At 45.3% G+C, this 19,196-nt stretch overlaps 1 protein-coding gene and 2 pseudogenes across 8 annotated transcripts in view; 2 read left to right on the top strand and 1 right to left on the bottom strand.

Annotated features, from left to right (window-relative positions):
* Window positions 1-19,196, bottom strand: part of LOC112634205 — a 209,622-nt pseudogene that overhangs the window by 108,601 nt on the left and 81,825 nt on the right. The window lies entirely within an intron of this gene.
* The window catches only part of LOC112635292 (tubulin alpha-1B chain), a 63,031-nt gene that overhangs the window by 18,872 nt on the left and 24,963 nt on the right, over window positions 1-19,196 (top strand). The gene's annotated exons all lie outside the window — the stretch shown is intronic.
* Window positions 1,635-7,528, top strand: LOC112635298 (annotated as a pseudogene). 2 transcript variants are annotated; one of them, XR_003121896.1, is made up of 2 exons: window positions 1,635-1,683; window positions 6,883-7,528. The product of XR_003121896.1 is annotated as a eukaryotic translation initiation factor 1 pseudogene, transcript variant X2 (transcript). The 2 variants fall into 2 exon arrangements; XR_003121895.1 differs by lacking the exon at window positions 1,635-1,683 and having other exon boundaries at window positions 6,852-7,528.

Below are 19,196 nucleotides of genomic sequence, written 5' to 3'. Positions count from 1 at the left end.
GCTAGTTTTTTGTATTTTTTAGTAGAGACGGGGTTTCACCATGTTAGCCAGGATGGTCTCGATCTCCTGACCTCATGATCCGCCCGTCTCAGCCTCCCAAAGTGCTGGGATTACAGGCTTGAGCCACCGCGCCAGGCCAAGATTCAACTTTTAAAGAAATCTCCAGGAAGAGAATTTCAAGCACCATCTGAGCAAAGATGCAATGTCACTTCTGATATTACATTACAAAAAGACTGTGACTTTCATCTAGAAACTAGTTTCTAGATTAGGCTGTGACATTATATATGTATATATGCTTAGAGAGATGTCTAATAGGATCTTTATCAAATATTAAGAGTATTGGCTAGGCATGGTGGCACACTTCTGTAGTCCCAGCTACTTAGGAGCCTGAGGTGGAAGAATCGCTTGAATCCAGGAGGTGGAGGTTGCAGTGAGCCGAGATCACACCACTGCACTCCAGCCTGGGTGACAGAAACTCCATCTCAAAAAAAATAAAAATAAAAATAAAAAAGTTTTTAAAAAGTTTTAAAAAAGTATACAATTCAATGGCTTTTAGTATATTCAGAGGTGTGTGATCACCACAATTTTAGAACATTTTCATCACCCCCTAAAAAACTCTGTAACCTAGGCAACCACTATCTCTAGGCAACCACTAATCTAGTTTCTGTGTCTATATATTTCCCTATTCCAGACATTTCATGTAGAAGGAAGCATACAATACGCAGGCATTCATAACTGGCTTCTTTCTTCTTTTCCTAATCCATTCAAGTACATCTATTTTGGAAATATTTCCATTTCAATGATCTAAATTGTTATGAGGAAGACCACCAGGGCATGAAATTTTAGAATATAGCAATCTCTTTGTATTCTTAGTTGATATACATGCCATATAATATACACACCATAAAATTCACCCTTTAGTGTATAGTTTTTAGTATATGCATCAGCTTGTGCAATATCTGTCCTTTTAAAATTTTATATTTGTCTTTTCACTATCTAATTCCAGAATTTAATTTTATCATTCATCAAAAGCTCAAACTCTGCACTCATTAGCAGTCACTCCCCATTATCTCCTTGCACTAGCTCATGGCAAACACAATAATCCTCTTTCTGTCCCTATGAATTTGCTTATTCCATACATTTTATACAAATAGAATCATGTAATATAGGGCTTCTTTATCTTAACACAGTTTTATTTTTTATTTTTATTTATTTATTTTTGAGACGGAATCTCGCTTTGTCACCCAGGCTGGAGTGCAATTGCACGATCTCAACTCACTGCAACCTCTGCCACTCAGCTTCAAGCAATTCTCCAACCTCAGCCTCCCAAGTAGCTGGAATTACAGGCACACGCCACTATGCCCGGCTAATTTTTGTATTTTTCGTAGAGATGGAGTTTCACCACATTGGCCAGGCTGGTCTAGAACTACTGACCTCAGGTGACCCGCCTGCCTCGGCCTCCCAAAGTGCTAGGATCATAGGGGCCACTGTGTCGGGCCGAGCACAATGTTTTCAAGGTTCATCTATGTTGTAGAATGTATCAGTACTTCATTTCTTTTTTGGGGGGGGCGGGGGCGGGGCTGGATGGAGTCTTGCTCTGTCACTCAGGCTGGAGGACAGTGGTGGGATCTTGGCTCACTGCAACCTCCGCCTCCCGGGTTCAAGCGATTCTTCTGCCTCAGCCTCCTGAGTAGCTGGACTACAGGGCATGCACAACCATGCCAGGCTAATTTTTGAATTTTTAATAGAGACAGGCTTTCACCATATTGGCCAGGCTGGTCTCAAACTCCTGACCTTGTGATCCGCCCGCCTCTGCCTCCCAAAGTGTTGGGATTACAGGTGTGAGCCACTGCGCCTGGCCAATACTTCTTTTTATTGCCAAATAATATTCCATTATATACATATACATTTTATTAATTGATGGACTGTTTATATTTTTTAGCTATTATGAATAATATTGCTGTTAATTTTTGTGTACACTTTTTTTTTTTTTTTGAGACGGAGTCTCGCTCTGTCCCCCAGGCTGGAGCGCAGTGGCCGGATCTCAGCTCACTGCAAGCTCCACCTCCCGGGTTCACGCCATTCTCCTGCCTCAGCCTCCTGAGTAGCTGGGACTACAGGCGCCCGCCACCGCTCCCGGCTAATTTTTGTATTTTTTTAGTAGAGACGGGGTTTCACGTGTTAGCCACGATGGTCTCGATTTCCTGACCTCGTGATCCACCCGTCTCGGCCTCCCAAAGTGCTGGGATTACAGGCTTGAGCCACCGCGCCTGGCCTTGTGTACACGTTTTTGTGCAGTCATATGTTTTCATTTATCTTGAGTATATACCTAGAAGTGGAATTGCTGGGTCTTACTATAGCTGTTTAATATTTCATGGAACTGCCAAGCTATTTTTCCAAGTGGTTATATCATTTACATTCCTACTAGTAGTGTAAGAAGGTCCAATTTTTCCACATCCTCACTAAGACTTGTTATTTTCTGTCTTCTTTTATTATAGCCATCCTAGTGGGTGTGAAGTGGTATCTCACTGGGGTTTTGATTTGCATTTTCTGATGGCTAAAGACTTGAGTATCTACTCGTGCTTATTGGTCATCTGTGTATCTTCTTTGGAGAAGTCTATATTTAGATCCTTTGCCCATTTTAAATTTTTATTTTATGTTTTAAATAGAGATGGGATCTTGACCGGGCGTAGTGCCTCATGTCTGTAATCCCAGAATTTTGAGAGCCCGAGGAGGGCAGATCCCCTGAGGTCAGGAGTTTGAGACCAGCCTTGCCAATATGGTGAAACTTCAGTATCTACTAAAATACAAAAATTGGCCGGGCGCGGTGGCTCAAGCCTGTAATCCCAGCACTTTGGGAGGCCAAGATGGGCAGATCACGAGGTCAGAAGATCTAGACCATCCTGGCTAACACGGTGAAACCCCGTCTCTACTAAAAAATACAAAAAACTAGCCGGGCAAGGTGGCGGGCGCCTGTAGTCCCAGCTACTCAGGAGGCTGAGGCAGGAGAATGGCGTAAACCCAGGAGGCGGAGCTTGCAGTGAGCTGAGATCGTGCCACTGCACTCCAGCCTGGGCAACAGAGCGAGACTCCGTCTCAAAAAAAAATAATAAAAAATAAATAAATAAAAATAAAAGACATAAATTAGCTGGGTGTGGCCGTATGCACCAGTAATCCCAGCTACACGGGAGGCTGAGGCACGAGAATTACTTGAGCCGAGGACGGGGAAGTTGCAGGTTGCAGTGAGCTGAGATTGCACCACTGCACTCCAGCCTGGGTGACAGAGTGAGACTCTGTCTCCAAAACAAGCAAATAAAAAGAGATGGGGTCTCACTGTGTTGCCCTGGATGGCCTCAAACTCCTGGGCTCAAGTGATCTTCCTGCCTCAGCCTCCCAAGTGCTAGGATTAGAGACGTGAACCACTGCACCCAGCCTAAAATTTCATTATTTGTCTTTTTATTATTGAGTTGTAAGAGTTCTTTATAAGTTTTAGATACAAGTATCTTATATATGTATAGAGAAAAATTCTCTTCAAACTGTTTTTCTACTCTCAAACCACAACAATCATCAAACAGAAGATGACTTCTGTGACCAAATGTATGGAGGATTTCCCCACACCAAGTAGCAGATACTAGCTGGGTGTCCACTAATTCAGTTCCTATACTATCACTCAGAGATAGTGTCAGATGCCACAGGTTGAGGGTTCAGTCCCCAAGACTGCCCCACCCCCCAACTCCAACCCCACACACACCAGTCACAAGTTCAGCCTCCAGAACTTCTGACCCACTGGCTTCAAGTTGAGGCTCCCATGACCCCTTCTTTGGGTTCGATTAGTTTGTTGGAGCAGTTCACAACACTGAGGGAGACACATTTACCAGTTTATTATAAAATATATTGCAAAGGATACCAATGAAGAGGGTAGGTAGGATAAGATATGGGCGAAGGGGTATGGAGCTTCCATGCCCTCCCTGGGCCCACCACCCTCCGGTAAATGTGTTCAGCTGTCTGGAAGCTCACTGAGCCCTGTCGTCTTGGGTTTTTACAGAAGCTTAAAGATACCAGCATTGTTTCTCCCAGGTTATAGGGTGGGACCCTCTCATGGAAGGGTATTAAGACCCACAATCAGGCTGGGCGCGGTGGCTCAAGCCTGTAATCCCAGCACTTTGGGAGGCCGAGACGGGCGGATCACGAGGTCAGGAGATCGAGACCATCCTGGCTAACCTGGTGAAACCCCGTCTCTACTAAAAAAAAAAATACAAAAAACTAGCCGGACGAGGTGGCGGCGCCTGTAGTCCCAGCTACTCGGGAGGCTGAGGCAGGAGAATGGCGTAAACCCAGGAGGCGGAGCTTGCAGTGAGCTGAGATCTGGCCACTGCGCTCCAGCCTGGGCGACAGAGCGAGACTCCATCTCAAAAAAAAAAAAAAAAAAAGACCCACTATCAGAAAGATGGGGAAAGATTTGGCCGGACCTGGTGGCTCACACCTGTAACCCCAGCACTTTGGGGAGACTGAGGTGGGCAGATCACCTGAGGTCAGGAGTTCGAGACCAGCCTGGCCAACACAGTGAAACCCCCATCTCTAATAAAAACATACACACAAAATTAGCCAGGGGTGGTGGCGCACACCTGTAATCCCAGCTACTCAGGAGGCTGAGGCAGGAGAATTGCTTGAATCCAGGAGCCAGAGGTTGCAGTGAGCCGAGATCACAACATTGCCCTCCAGTCTGGATGACAGAGTGAGACCCTATCTTAAAAAAAGAAAGAAAGAAAGAAAAAACGTCGGGGAAGATTAGCATGAACGGAGGGCAGAAGCAGAAGTTCAGAGGCCTCCCCTGAGGCCCAACACACCCAACATTCTAACAAAAGACTGTAACAATGGATATGGAAGTTATGAGCCAAGAACCATGGATGAAAACCAATATATAACACCACAGATACATGATTTGCAAATATTTTCTTCCATTTTGTGGGTTGTCTTTTTACTTTCTTGATAGTGTGTCCTTTGAAGCAAAGAAGTTTTTAATTGTGATGAAGTCAAATATATCTTTTTTCTTTTGTTACGTATGCTTTTGGTGTCATATCTAAGAAGCCTTTGCCTAACTCAACGTCATTAAGATTTACTTCTAGGCCAGGCGTGGTGGCTCATGCCTGTAATCCCAGCACTTTGGGAGGCCAAGGCGGGCAGGTCACTTGAGGTCAGGAGTTCAAAACCAGCCTGGGCAATATGGTGAAACCCTGTCTCTACTAAAAATACAAAAATTAGCTGGGCATGGTGGTGCGTGCCTGTAGTCCCAGCTACTTGGGAGGCTGAGGCTGGAGAATCACTTGAACCCAGGAAGTGTAGGTTGCAGTGAGCCGAGATTGTGCCACTGCACTCCAGCTTGGGCAAGAGAGTGAGACTTCGTCTTTAAAAAAAAAAAAAAAAAAAAAACACAAAAATAAGCCAGGCATGGTGGCATGCACCTGTAATCTCAGTTACTCAGAAGGCTGAGGCAGGAGAATCACTTGAACCCAGGAGGCAGAGGCTGCAGTGAGTTGGAGATTGCGCCATTGCACTCCAACCTGGGCAACAAGAGCAAAATTCCAGTCTCGAAAAAAAAAAAGGATCACTTTTAAAAAGAGACAGCAAGAATAGAACAGGGAGAGCAGTAAGAAGTAGATTATTTTAGTGTCTGAGAGAAAGATGCCAGACACTCAGGTTATGTTTTGTTAAGTAGAGCTGACAGGTTTTGCTCATGCGTTAGATGATAAATATTAGAGCAGGAGAGTGACAGAGAGAAGTCAAGGATAACTCAGAGGTCTTTGGGCTAAGCAACTGGGTGAATAAAGGTTACATTTACTCAGATGGAGAATCCTGGGAGAAGAAAGGAGCAGTTTGTATGTGTGTGTGGAGTGGTGTGGAGTTCAAGAGTTCTGTTTTGGACATGATAAATTTAGGATGCCTATTAGGCATCCAATCGGAGATGTAGAGTAGGCATCTGGATACGTGTTTCAGACAATAGGCCTAGGTAGAAGATATAAATTTGGGAGTTACCAGTATACGGATATTTAAAGTCATGAGACTAGATGAGTGTACATATTTTCTTTTTTTCTTTTGAGACGGAGTTTCACTCTGTCGCCCAGGCTGGAGTGCAGTAGCGCTATCTCGGCTCACTGCAAGTTCCACCTCCCAAGTTCATGCTATTCTCCTGCCTCAGCCTCCCAAATAGTTGGGACTACAGGTGCCCACCACCACATCTGGCTATTTTTTTTTTATTTTTTTTATTTTTAGTAGAGACGGGGTTTCACTGTGTTAGCCAGGATGGTCTCTATCTCCTGACCTCGTGATCCACCCGCCTCGGCCTCCCATAGTGCTGGGATTACAGGTATGAGGCACCGCGCCAGGCTGAGTGTACATATTTTCTTATGGAATTGGATTATGTGACCATTTCTCTCTCTTTTTTTTTTTTTTTCTTTAGATGGAGTCTCACTCTGTGGCCCAAGCTGGAGTGCTGTAGCTCAACCTTGGCTCACTGCAACCTCTGCCTCCCAGGTTAAAGCAATTCTCGGCCGGGCGTGGTGGCTCACGTCTGTAATCCCAGCACTTTGGGAGGCCGAGGCGGGTGGACCACGAGGTCAGGAGATCGAGACCATCCTGGCTAACATGGTGAAACCCCGTCTCTATTAAAAATGCAAAAAATTAGCTGGGCATGGTGGCAGGCGCCTGTAGTCCCAGCTACCCGGGAGGCTGAGGCAGGAGAATGGCGTGAACCCGGGAGGCAGATCTTGCAGTGAGCCGCGATTGCGCCACTGCACTCCAGCCTGGGCGACTGAGCGAGACTCCATCTCAAAAAAAAAAAAAAAAGCAGCCCAGTCACTGAGCCGCCGCCGAGGACTCAGCAGCCTCCCCCTCGAGCCCCCTCGCTTCCCGACGTTCCGTGCCCCCTGCCCGCCTTCTCCTGCCGCCGCCGCCTTCCGCAGGCCGTTTCCACCGAGGAAAAGGAATCATATCGTATGTCCGCTATCCAGAACCTCCACTCTTTCGACCCCTTTGCTGATGCAAGTAAGGGTGATGACCTGCTTCCTGCTGGCACTGAGGATTATATCCATATAAGAATTCAACAGAGAAACGGCAGGAAGACCCTTACTACTGTCCAAGGGATCGCTGATGATTACCATAAAAAGAAACTAGTGAAGGCGTTTAAGAAGAAGTTTGCCTGCAATGGTACTGTAATTGAGCATCCAGAATATGGAGAAGTAATTCAGCTACAGGGTGACCAACGCAAGAACATATGCCAGTTCCTCGTAGAGATTGGACTGGCTAAGGACGATCAGCTGAAGGTTCATGGGTTTTAAGTGCTTGTGGCTCACTGAAGCTTAAGTGAGGATTTCCTTGCAATGAGTAGAATTTCCCTTCTGTCCCTTGTCACAAGTTTAAAAACCCCACAGCTTGTATAATGTAACCATTTGGGGTCCGCTTTTAACTTGGACTAGTGTAACTCCTTCATGCAATAAACTGAAAAGAGCAAAAAAAAAAAAAAAAAAAAAAAGCAATTCTCCTGCCTCAGCCTCCCAAGTAGCTGGCACCTGTAGGTGCCTGCCACCATGCCTGGCTAATTCTTGTACTTTTAGTAGAGACAGGGTTTCACCATGTTGGCCAGGCTGGTCTCAAACTCCTGACCACAAATGATCCACCTACCTTGGCCTGCCAAAGTGCTGGGATTACAGGCATAAGCCACCACGCCCAGCCTATGTGACCATTTCTCTGTATCAGTGTTCTTTACATTTTTGCTTATCACCTAAAAAAAAAAAAAAAAAAAATTAAACTATGTAAATCCAGTCATTTTTAAGTTGATATCTAAAACTCTTCAAGTTAAGTTTAAATAGGGTAAAAGTTGAGGCAAGAGGATCACTTGAGGCCAGGAGTTGAAGACCAGCTGAGACCACATCTCTGCAAAACGTAAGAAAAAAAGTAGCTTTGCCTGTCTTCCCAGCTACTCAGGAGGCTGAGGTGGGAGGACCTCTTTAGCCCAGGATATATATGTGTATATATAAATACACATATATAGTATATGTGTGGAGATATATACATATGTAGTGTTAAATAATGTAATTTTAAGCATATTGTGGCCATGCATGGTGGCTCCCACCTGTAATCCCAGCACTTTGTGAGGCCAAGGTGCTAGGATTACTTGAGCCCAGGAGTTTGAGACCAGCCTGGGCAACATAGCAAGACCCCATATCTACAAAAAAATTTAAAATTAGCTGGGCATGGTGGCATGCATCTGTAGTCCCAGCTACTCAGGAGGCTGAGGCAGGACAATCACTTGAACCCAAGGGACAGAGGTTGCAGGGAGCCAAGATCATGCCATTGCACTCCAGCCTGGGTGAAAAAGCGAGACTCCATTTCGAAAAAAAAAAAAATTAGCTGGGCACGGTGGTGCATGCCTATAATCTCAGCTACTCGGGAGGCTGAGGCAGCAGAATTGCTTGAACCCAGGAGGTGGAGGTTGCAGTGAGCTGAGATCGCACCACTGCACTTCAGCCTGGGCAACAAGAGCGAAAATCCGTCTAAAAAAAAAAAAGTTTGACTTACCATGTTTTTTCTTTTGTTGCTTGTGCTTGTGGTGTCACATCTAAAAAAGCATTGCCTAATCAAAAGTAATAAAAATTTATCTCTGCTTTCTTCTGAGTTTTATAGTTTTAGCTCATATATTTAGGTCTTTGATCCATTTTAATTTTTGTGTATGGTGTGAGGTAGGAGTCTCTATTAGTTTCTTAGAGCTGCTTTTAAACCACAAATTGAGTGGCTTAAAACAAAAGAAATGTACTGCCCCATAGTTCTGTAGGCTAGAAGTCTGAAATCAAGGCTTTGGCAAGTTTGGTTCCTTCTGGAAGTTCTGAGGGAGAATCCATCCCATGCCTCTCTTCTAGCTTCTGCTGGTGCTGACAATCCTTGGCATTCCTTACTTACCTTGTAAACACCACTACAATTTCTGCCTGTGTTGTTACCAGGCATTCTCGCTATGTGTCTATGTCTTCACATGGCCTTCTTATAAGGACGGTTGTTAGATTTAGGGCCCACTCTAATCCAGTATTTCCCCATCTTAACTAACTACATTTGCAAATATTCTATTTCTAAAGAGGACCATATTCTGAGGTTGTAAATGGACACTCAATGTTGGATAGGGGGACACTATTCACACAGCAGAGTCCAACTACATTCCTTTGCATGTGAATATCCAGTTGTCCCAGCACCATTTGTAGAAAAGACTGTCCTTTGGAGCACCTTGTTATAGCCTAGCGAGGGTGGAAGTCTAGGCTCCCTACTCAAGTCTTGGTGATACAGGTAGGGGTGGGGTCACAGTTCTTTCTGTAGCACTTGGCTGGAGTACAGGAGTTGTTATATAAAGTTTGCTGTCTTGCTAGATTGTCCCTTTCCTGGTTCTTTGGCTAGTGAGCAGGTTTTCATTTTTTGTCTCACCCTTTGGCATTTTTGGATTGTCAGCTTCTTCAGTTCCAAGGCTTCGAGACGTAAGGTAGAAAGAAAACCCAGGAAACTCATCACCGTGTTGTTCCTTGGATCCCCAAGATCCTTAGCTTGTCTGCTGCCTTCTCTCCATCTTTCAGTCTTCTTCTTTTTTCTTTTTGAGACAGAGTCTCACTCTGTTGCCCAGGCTGGAGTGCAGCGGTGCGATCTTGGCTCATTGCAACCTCCACCTCCTGGGTTTAAGCAATTCTTCTGCCTCAGCCTCCTGAGTAGCTGGAATTACAGGCACACGCCACCACGTATGGCTAATTTTTGTATTTTTAGTAGAGATGGGGTTTCACCATATTGGCCAGGCTGGTCTTTTAACTACTTACCTCAAGAGATCCACCTGCCTCAGTCTTTCAAAGTGCTGGGATTACAGGTGTGAACCATCATGCCCGGCCTTTCTTTCAGTCTTCTTATGTTTGTTTTATACACAATGTCCAGGGTTTTTAGTTGTATTTAGTGACAGGAATTTGGGAAGTATGTCTACTCCACCTTCCCAATGCACTGAATTTATAAGGCAATTTAAGTAGAATTAGCATCTTTGTAATCTGATACTTCCAAATACTACATGTGATATATCTCTCAATATATTAATCATAATATCTCTCAATAAAGACACTATTTTCTTGCAGATGTCTTGTTCTTTTGCTGTTATTGTTGTTGGTGTTAGTGTGAAAGAAAATAGAATCTTGGGACCCCAAACTCACTATGCCAAAGGGAAGTTAAGCTTGAGAGCTGAATTACTGCATTCCTTTTGTTGCCAGATAGCTGTAATTTCACAATCCTGTGTCATAGCCTCATTTCTTCTACTCCCTTTTCATATGTAAAATCTCAATTTACTGAGGCTAATCAGAGCCTCACAAGAATATAACCATTTGCTTCACTACCTACCCTACCTACCTTTTTCCCCCTCCTGCTTGCTCTTTCCCCTTTAAATAATGAAGTTCCCTGCCAGGTATGGTGGCTCACACCTGTAATTCCAGCACTTTGGGAGGCCAAGGTGGGCAGATCACCTGAGGTCAGGAGTTTGAGACTAGCCTGGCCAACATGGTGAAACCCTGTCTAAAATGGGTTTTGGGAACTCTTAAATTCTAATCGTTTATATGTAAATTTTGCAGACAATTTTTGCATACATGTCATGATGTTACCAGTGGAGGGTGTCCAGGTCCTTGGCATCTTGAACAAAGAATTGGACAAAATGTACAAAGTAAGGAAAGAATGAAGCAACAAAAGCAGAGATTTGTTGAAAATGAAAGTACACTCCACAGGGTGGGAGCAGGCCGAACACAGGGGCTCAAGAGCTCAGTTACAGAATTTTCTGGGGTTTAGGGTGTGGTGGCTCACACTTGTAATCCCAGCACTTTGGGAGGTCAAGGCGGGCGGATCACCTGAGGTCGGGAATTCAAGGCCAGCCTCACCAACACAGAGAAACCCTGTCTCTACTGAAAAATACAAAAATTAGCCAGGCATGGCCCATGGTGGGCACCTGTAACCCCGGTTACTCAGGAGGCTGAGGCAGGAGAATCTCTTGAACCCAGGAGGCGGAGGGTGCAGTGAGATGAGATGGCGCCATTGCACTCCAGCCTAGGAGTCAGAGCGAGACTGTCTCAAAAAATAACAACAACAAAAAATAAATAAATAAAAAAGAATTTTCTGGGGTTTAAATAACTCTCTAGAGGTTTCCATTGGTTACTTGGTATACACCCTATGTAAATGAAGAGGATATGTTTTGTCATAGCTGAAGTGTTTTCATTTGATTTAGTTCTATGAAGTCCTTAGGTTCCCTGCCTCTAGGCCCTATTCTCCTGCCTCAGTGAGTGGTGCAAGGTTAGAGATAAGCAGCAGGTCCTTGCATGTTTGTGTGTTTCCACAGTGTCAGGTTTTTATTTATGCTATTGCGATCACAAAAGCCAGGAGCTACATGGAGTTCCCAAGGAGGCAATCTCCTCAGTACTGTTACAGTAGGTAGCTAGTCAGGCATGAGCAGGGCAGGAGAAGGCTCCCTGCACCCACCAGGAATGTCAGGTGACCAATGGTCAGGCAGTTGTCACACTACCTATCTAAAATAATTGGTCACAGCCAGTACCAGGGAGAGGCAGTTTCCTAACAGATAAACACCTGAAATTGGTAATCAGCAGCTTCCATAAGATCTAAGGAACTGGGCGAGTGGCCTCAAGCATGCACATTAAGAAGCAAAATGGAGGCGTATGACCTTCCAGAGCATTCCACCAGAAAAGGGAAGAAAATCACAGGTGAGTATGTTTACAACTCCAGTAAATACACTGCGCATGCTCACCTCCCAGGCGCTAGTAGGCCACCGTGCATGTGGGCAGCTCACCCTAAGGGAAGAAAAAAGGGAAAACAAAACACTAGAAGTAGGCCAGCATATAAAATCTTAGGTCTGGACCGGGCGCAGTGGCTCATGCCTGTAATCCCAGCACTTTGGGAGGCCGAGGAGGGTGGATTATTTGAGGTCAGGAGTTCAATATCAGCCTGGCCAATATGGTAAAGCCCTATCTCTATTAAAAATACAAAAATTAGGGCCGGGCGCAGTGGCTCACGCCTGTAATCCCAGCACTTTGGGAGGCAGAGGCGAGCGGACCACGAGGTCAGGAGATGGAGACCATCCTGGCTAACACCATCTCTTTAGTAGAGAAACCCCGTCTCTACTAAAAATACAAAAAATTAGCCAGGCATGGTGGCAGGTGCCTGTAGTCCCAGCTACTCAGGAGACTGAGGCAGGAGAATGGTGTGAACCCGGGAGGTGGAGCTTGCAGTGAGCCAACATCGTGCCACTGCACTCCAGCCTGGGCGACAGAGTGAGACTCTGTCTCAAAAAACAAAACAAACAAAAAACAAAAACAAAAATTAGGCCGGGCACGGTCTAATTCCAGCACTTTGGGAGGCCGAGGCGGGCAGATCACGAGGTCAGGAGATCGAGACCATCCTGGCTAACACGTTGGTCTCAAACTCCTGACCTCGGCCTGGGCAACAGAGCGAGACTCCATCTCAAAATAAATAAATAAATAAAATAAAATAAAATAAAAATAGAAAGATTAGCCAGGTGGTAGTGGTGTGTGCCCTGTAATCCCAGCTACTCGTGACACTGAGGCAGGAGAATCGCTTGAGCCTGGGAGGCAGAGGTTGCAGTGAGCTGAGATCGCTCCACTGCAGTACAGTCTAGGTGACAGAGTGAGACCCTGTCTCAATAAATAAATAAATAAATAAATAAATAAATAAATAAATAATCCTAGGTCCAAGGTGAAATGGGGCACTTCTCCTTCAAGTTGCCCACTTGGGTCTCTTCCAAGTGTTCTTTCTTTCCTTTCGTTCCTGGTGTAAAGCTTTTTAATAAACTTTTACTCCTGCTTTAAAACTTGCCTCGGTTTCTTCTTCTGCCTTATGCCCCTCAGTAGAATTCTTTCTTCTGAGGAGGCAAGAATTGAGGTTGCTTCAGGCCTGTATGGATTCGCTGCTGATGATCTGGATACCTGCCACGGCTAACAGTACTTCCTGTTCACTCAGTAGTCAGAGCTGTGTGCACACAAACCAGTCAATATTGTAAACCATATATAATAGTAAAATTATTCAATATATAAATGTTACAAGTTAAACATTCCACGATAAAGTAACATTTAACATCAAGAGGAGAAAGGGTTAAATAACCAGTCCAGGGGGAGCAAAGAAGAAAAGGAGTTCTGTTTTGGGCCAGTTGGTCTGTCAGTCTTGCGAGGAAGAGTCTTTGATGTGGCAGAGCCTTCAGAGGCAGATGCCAAGTTCTTATCACGAGTGACTGACCGCGAGACAATGTCAGTTAAGATGACCATTTCAAGCTGCTGAAGGTCTCATCTTTTTTTTTTTTTGAGATGGAGTTTTGCTCGTTGCCCATGTTGGAGTGCAATAACGCGATCTCAGCTCACTGCAACCTCTGCCTCCCGGGTTCAAGCAATTCTCCTGCCTCAGCCTCCTAAGTTGCTGGGATTACTGGGTGCCCGCCGCCATGCCCGACTAATTTTTTGGATTTTGAGTAGAGACCAGGTTTTGTCATGTTGGCCAGGTTGGTCTTGAACTCCTAACCTCAGGTGATCCACCAGTCTCGGCCTCCCAAAGTGTTGGGATTACAGGCGTAAACCACCCATGCCCGGCTATTTTATTTTATTTTATTTTGACTGAATCTCACTCTGTTGCCAGGCTGGAGTGCAGAGGCGCAATCTCGGCTCACTGTAACCTCTGTCTCCTTGGTTCAACCGATTCTCCTGCCTCAGCTTCCTGAGTAGCTGGGATTACAGGCACTTGCCACTACGTCCGGCTAATTTTTTGTATTTTTAGTAGAGACAGGGTTTCACCATGTTGGCCAGTCTGGTCTCAAACTCCTGACCTCAGGTGATCCGCCCGCCTTGGCCTCCCAAAGTGCTGGGATTACAGGCGTGAGCCATCGGGTCCGGTTGGCCTCATCTTTTATAGTCACAGAATCCTCTAGTGAGAACTGATAGTGGAAGAGCATGCTTGTGTCCTTAACTGGCTGGATGCATCTTTTAAAAAACTTTGTTTATTAAGCAAAGCATCTCATCCTTGTTGACAAAATGCCCTATGAAATATAAAATGGGCCAGGCACGGTGGCTCAAGCCTGTAATCCCAGCACTTTGGGAGGCCGAGACGGGCGGATCACGAGGTCAGGAGATCGAGACCATCCTGGCTAACATAGTGAAACCCTGTCTCTACTAAAAAATACAAAAAACTAGCCGGGCGAGGTGGCGGGCGCCTGTAGTCCCAGCTACTCGGGAGGCTGAGGCAGGAGAATGGCATAAACCCGGCAGGCGGAGCTCGCAGTGAGCTGAGATCCGGCCACTGCATTCCAGCCCGGGTGACAGAGCGAGACTCCGTCTCAAAAAAAAGAAAAAAAAGAAATATAAAATGGAGCCTGGGAGCGGTGGCTCATGCCTATAATCCCAGCACTTTGGGATGCTGAGGACGTGGATCACCTGAGGTCAGGAGTTTGAGACCAGCCTGGCCAACATGGTGAACCCCCATCCCTACTAAAAATACAAAAAAAATTAGCTAGTTGTCTTTGAAGGCACCCATAATCCCAGCTACTCAGGAGGCTGAGGCAGAATTGCTTGAACCCGGGAAGCAGAGTTGCAGTGACCCAAGATCACGCCATTGCACTCCAGCCTGGGTGACAAAAGTGAAACTCTGTCTCAAAAAAATAAAAATAAAAAAATGAATGGCCATGTGCAATGGCTCACACCTGTAATCCCAGGACTTTGGGAGGCCGAGGTGGGCAGATCACGAGGTCAGGGGTTTGAGATCAGCCTGACCAACATGGTGAAACCCCATCTCTACTAAAAATACAAAAATTAGCCAGGCATGTGGCACGCTGTTCAAGAGGCTAAGGCAGGAGAATTGCTTGAATCCGGGAGGTGGAGGTTGCAGTGAGCTGAGATCATGCCATTGCACTCCACCCTGGGAGACACAGTGAGATTCTGTCTCAAAAATAAATAAATAAAAAAAAATAAAAATAAAAACATAAATACAAAATGGAGTATTTTTCTAAGATGACGTTAGTTATGTCAAGAGTGCACTGTACCATACATAACTATTCTGTAAGGTTTTTTTCTGACACTAAACACCAATTCTCCAATTCTCTAACACAAATTGGGTGTCAAACAATCAAATTCGATTCTCTTGGCTCAATTCCCTAAAATTGCCCCACTTTAAGTGCCAGTCACAAGTCCCTGTTTGCCACCGAACAGTTATAAATTCAAGAATACCCGCCAACCTCCCTCAGGTTCAATAATGCATTAGAACAATTCACGGAATATAGGAAAACACTTTACTTACACTTAGCAATGCGTAAAGGATATAACTCAGGAACAGCTAAGTGGAACAGATGCACAGAGAAAAGTATGCCCTGGGTGGGGGTAGAAGGTAGAGGAAATTATGGAGTTTCCACGCCTTCTCCTGGTTGGCACCCTCCTAACACCAAGTTTTTCAACAACTATGAAGCTTTCCATACCCTATTATTTAGGGGGTTTCATGAAGCTTTCTTTTCTTTTTTTTTTTTTTGAGACGAAGTCTTGCTCTTGTCCCCCAGTCTGGGGGAGAAGATCTCAGCTCACTGCAACCTCTGCTTCCCAGGTTCAAGCAATTCTCCTGCCTCAGCCTCCCGGGTAGCTGGGATTACAGGTGCCTGACACCACACCCGGCTAATTTTTGTATTTTTAGTAGAGATGGGGTTTCACCATGTTGGCCAGGCTGGTCTCGAACTCCTGACCTCAGGTGATCTGTTGCCTTGGCCTCCCAAAGTGCTGGTACTACAGGTGTGAGTCACCGTGCCTGGCCAGAGTTTTCACTACATAAGCATAATTAAGGCTTGACCTTTTGGTGATCAAACTCAATCTCCAGTCACCACTTCCCTCCCTGGAGGTCTTGGGGGATGGGGCTGAAATTTCTAACCCTCTAATCCTGGCTTGGTCTTTTCATTCTGAAGCTACTTAGGCCCTCTCCCTCCATCTCAAGCCCCTCAGAAGCCATCTCAGGCCCCTCAAAAGCCATCTCAGGGTTGGGCATGGTGGCTCACATCAGTAATCCCAGCACTTTGGGAGGCTGAGGCAGGCAGACAACTTAGGCCAGGAGTTCGAGACCAGCCTGGCCAACATGGGGAAACACTGTCTCTACCAAAAATACAAAAATTAGCCAGGCAGGTGGTGCGCACCTAGTCCCAGCTACTCAGGAGGCTGAGGTACGATAATCACTTGAACTGGGAAGCGGAGGTTGCAGTGAGCTAAGATCACTCCACTGCACTTCAGCCTGGGCAATGAGTTTCTTTTGAGATGGTAAAAAATGTTCTGGAATTAGAGTGTGATGATGGTTGCACAAGTCTATAAATGTGTTAAAAATCACTGAACTTGGCTGGGCGTGGTGGCTCACGCTTGTAAACCCAGCACTTTGGGAGGCCGAGGTGGGCAGATTACGTGAGGTCAAGAGTTTGAGACCAGCCTGGCCAACATGGTGAAACCCCATCTCTACTAAAAATACAAAAATTAGTTGGGCATTGTGGCACAAGCCTGCAATCCCAGCTACTTGGGAGGCTGAGGCAGGAGATTCTCTTGAACCTGGGAGGTGGAGGTTGCTGTGAGCCAAGATTGCGCCATTGCACTCCCGCCTGGGCAACAAGAGCGAGTTTCCATCTCAAATACACAAACAAAAAACAAAACAAAACAAAAAACCACTGAACTTTAGCACTGTCCTGAGTTACAGAAAAAAATTAAAAACAAAACACAAACCCTCCACTGAACTGTACACTTTAAAGGGGTAAATTTTCTTTTTTTTTTCTTCCCCAAGGTGAAGTCTTGCTCTGTCACTCAGGCTGGAGTGCAGTGGTGCGATCGCGGCTCACTGCAACCTCCGTCTCTTGGGTTCAAGCAATTATCCTGCCTCAGCCTCCTGAGTAGCTGGGATTATGGGTATGTGCCACCACACCCGGCTAATTTTTTTCATTTTTAATAGAGATGGGGTTTCACCATGTTAGCCAGGCTGGTCTTGAACTCCTGACCTTGTGATCTGCCCACCTTGGCCTTCCAAAGTGCTGGGATTACAGGTGTGAGCCATCGCACCCGGCCTAAAGGGGTAAATTTTACGTAATCTGAATTAAATCTCCATAAAGATGTTTAAAAATAAAAACTGGTAAGTAAAGGGCAAAAATGAATACTCCTATATCCTACATGAGTCTTAATTCACCATTTTACTTTAGATTGACTTTTTAAACATTAATTCTAAAAGTAATGCAAATAGATTTTTAAAAAACTGTTGGTCAGGCACAATGCCTCATGCCTGTAATTCCAGCACTGTGGGAGACCAAGGCAGCAGCCTAAGGCCAGGAATTTGTGACCAGCCTGGACAACATAGCAAGACCCCTAGCTCTACAAAAAAAATAATAATAATTAGGGCATGGTGGTGCACACTTGTAGCCCTAGCTGCTCAGAAGGATCACTTGAGTGCAGGAGATCAAGGCTACAGTGAGCCATGGTCACACCACTGCACTCTAGCCTGGGGGGACAGAGGGAGACCCTGTATTAAAACAAAGAGAGAGAGAGAGCAGGGTGGGTAGTGGGGAGAGAAACGAAAGAAACAAAAAGAAAGAAAGGATGGCAGGAAGGGACGGACAGAGGAAGGGATAGAAGGAGGAAGAAAAGTATTAAATATAAAAAAATAGAGAGGGTCAGGTGTGGTGGCTCAAGCCTACAATCCCAGCACTTTGGGAGGCTGACGCAGCTGGATCACCTGAGATCGGGAGTTCGAGACCAGCCTGGACAACATGGTGAAACCCTGTCTCTACTAAAAAATACAAAAATTAGCCAGGCGTGGTGGCGCATGCCGGTAGTCCTGGCAACACGGGAGGCTGAGGCAGGAAAATCGCTTGCACCCAGGAGGTGGAGGTTGCAGTGAGCCAAGATCTCACCATTGCACTCCAGCCTGGGTGACAGAGCGAGACTCTGTCTCAAAAAACCAACATAAAAAAAAACCCCTTCTCCTTAATCATCCTTAGTTATTATTGACACTTTGTTTTCATTACTTTTATTTATTTTTTTTTTTTTGAGACAAGGTCTCACTCTGACACCCAGGTTGGGGTGCAGTGGCCCAATCTTGGCTCACCACAGACTCGACTTCATGGGTTCAAGTGATCCTCCTGCCTCAGCTTCCCAAAGTGCTGGGAATACAGGCATGAGCCACTGTGTCCGACTGTTTTCATTCCTTTCAAAGCGCCTTTTCACCAGTTCTCATTTTATCCAAGGAAAATTGAGCCTTCCTTTCTTCTTTGTATAGAAATTTTAGATACTCAGATATCTAGATGAGACCTGAGTATCTGTGCAACATGGTAGCTACTAAATACATGCAGCTATTTAATTTTTTGTTTTTTGAGACGGAGTCTCGCTCTGTTGCCAGGCTGCAGTGTAGCGACCTGATCTTGGCTCACTGCAACCTCCAACTCCCGGGTTCAAGTGGTTCCCCCACCTCAGCCTCCCAAGCAGCTGGGACTACAGGTGTGCACCACCACACCCGGCTAATTTTCGTATATATTTGTATTATTTAATTTTAAATTAATTACAATCTAATAAAGTAAAATATTCAATTTCTTGTTCACACTAGATACATCTTTTTCTTTTTTTTTTTTTTTTTGAGATGGAGTCTTGTCCTGTGGCCCACTGCATTCCAGCCTGGACGACAAAGCAAGACCCTGTCTCAAAAACAAACAAAACAACAGCGGGCGCCTGTAGTCCCAGCTACTTGGGAGGCTGAGGCGGGAGAATGGCGTGAACCTGGGGGGCGGAGCTTGCAGTGAGCCGAGATCGCGCCACTGCACTCCAGCCTGGGAGACACAGTGAGACCCCACCAAAAAAAAAAAAAAAAAAACAAAAAAAAACAAACAAAACAACAAAAAAAACTTCATTGCTAAAAAATGCTAATGATCATCTGAGCCTTCAACTAGTTATAATCTTTTTGCTGGTGGAGGATCTTGCCTTGATGTTAATGGCTACTGACTGATCAGGGTAGTGATTGCTGAAGGTTAAGGTGGATGGAGCAATTTTTTTTCTTTTTCTTTTTTTTTTGAGATGGAGTCTCACTCTTGTCGCCCATGCTGGAGTGCAATGGTGTGATCTCAGCTCACTGCAACCTCCGCC

The sequence above is a fragment of the Theropithecus gelada genome, chromosome 11, assembly GCF_003255815.1.
Source record: "Theropithecus gelada isolate Dixy chromosome 11, Tgel_1.0, whole genome shotgun sequence".
Taxonomy (NCBI): domain Eukaryota; kingdom Metazoa; phylum Chordata; class Mammalia; order Primates; family Cercopithecidae; genus Theropithecus; species Theropithecus gelada.
Note: the sequence above shows the minus strand (reverse complement) of the source record. Positions and strands in the feature narration are given on the sequence as shown.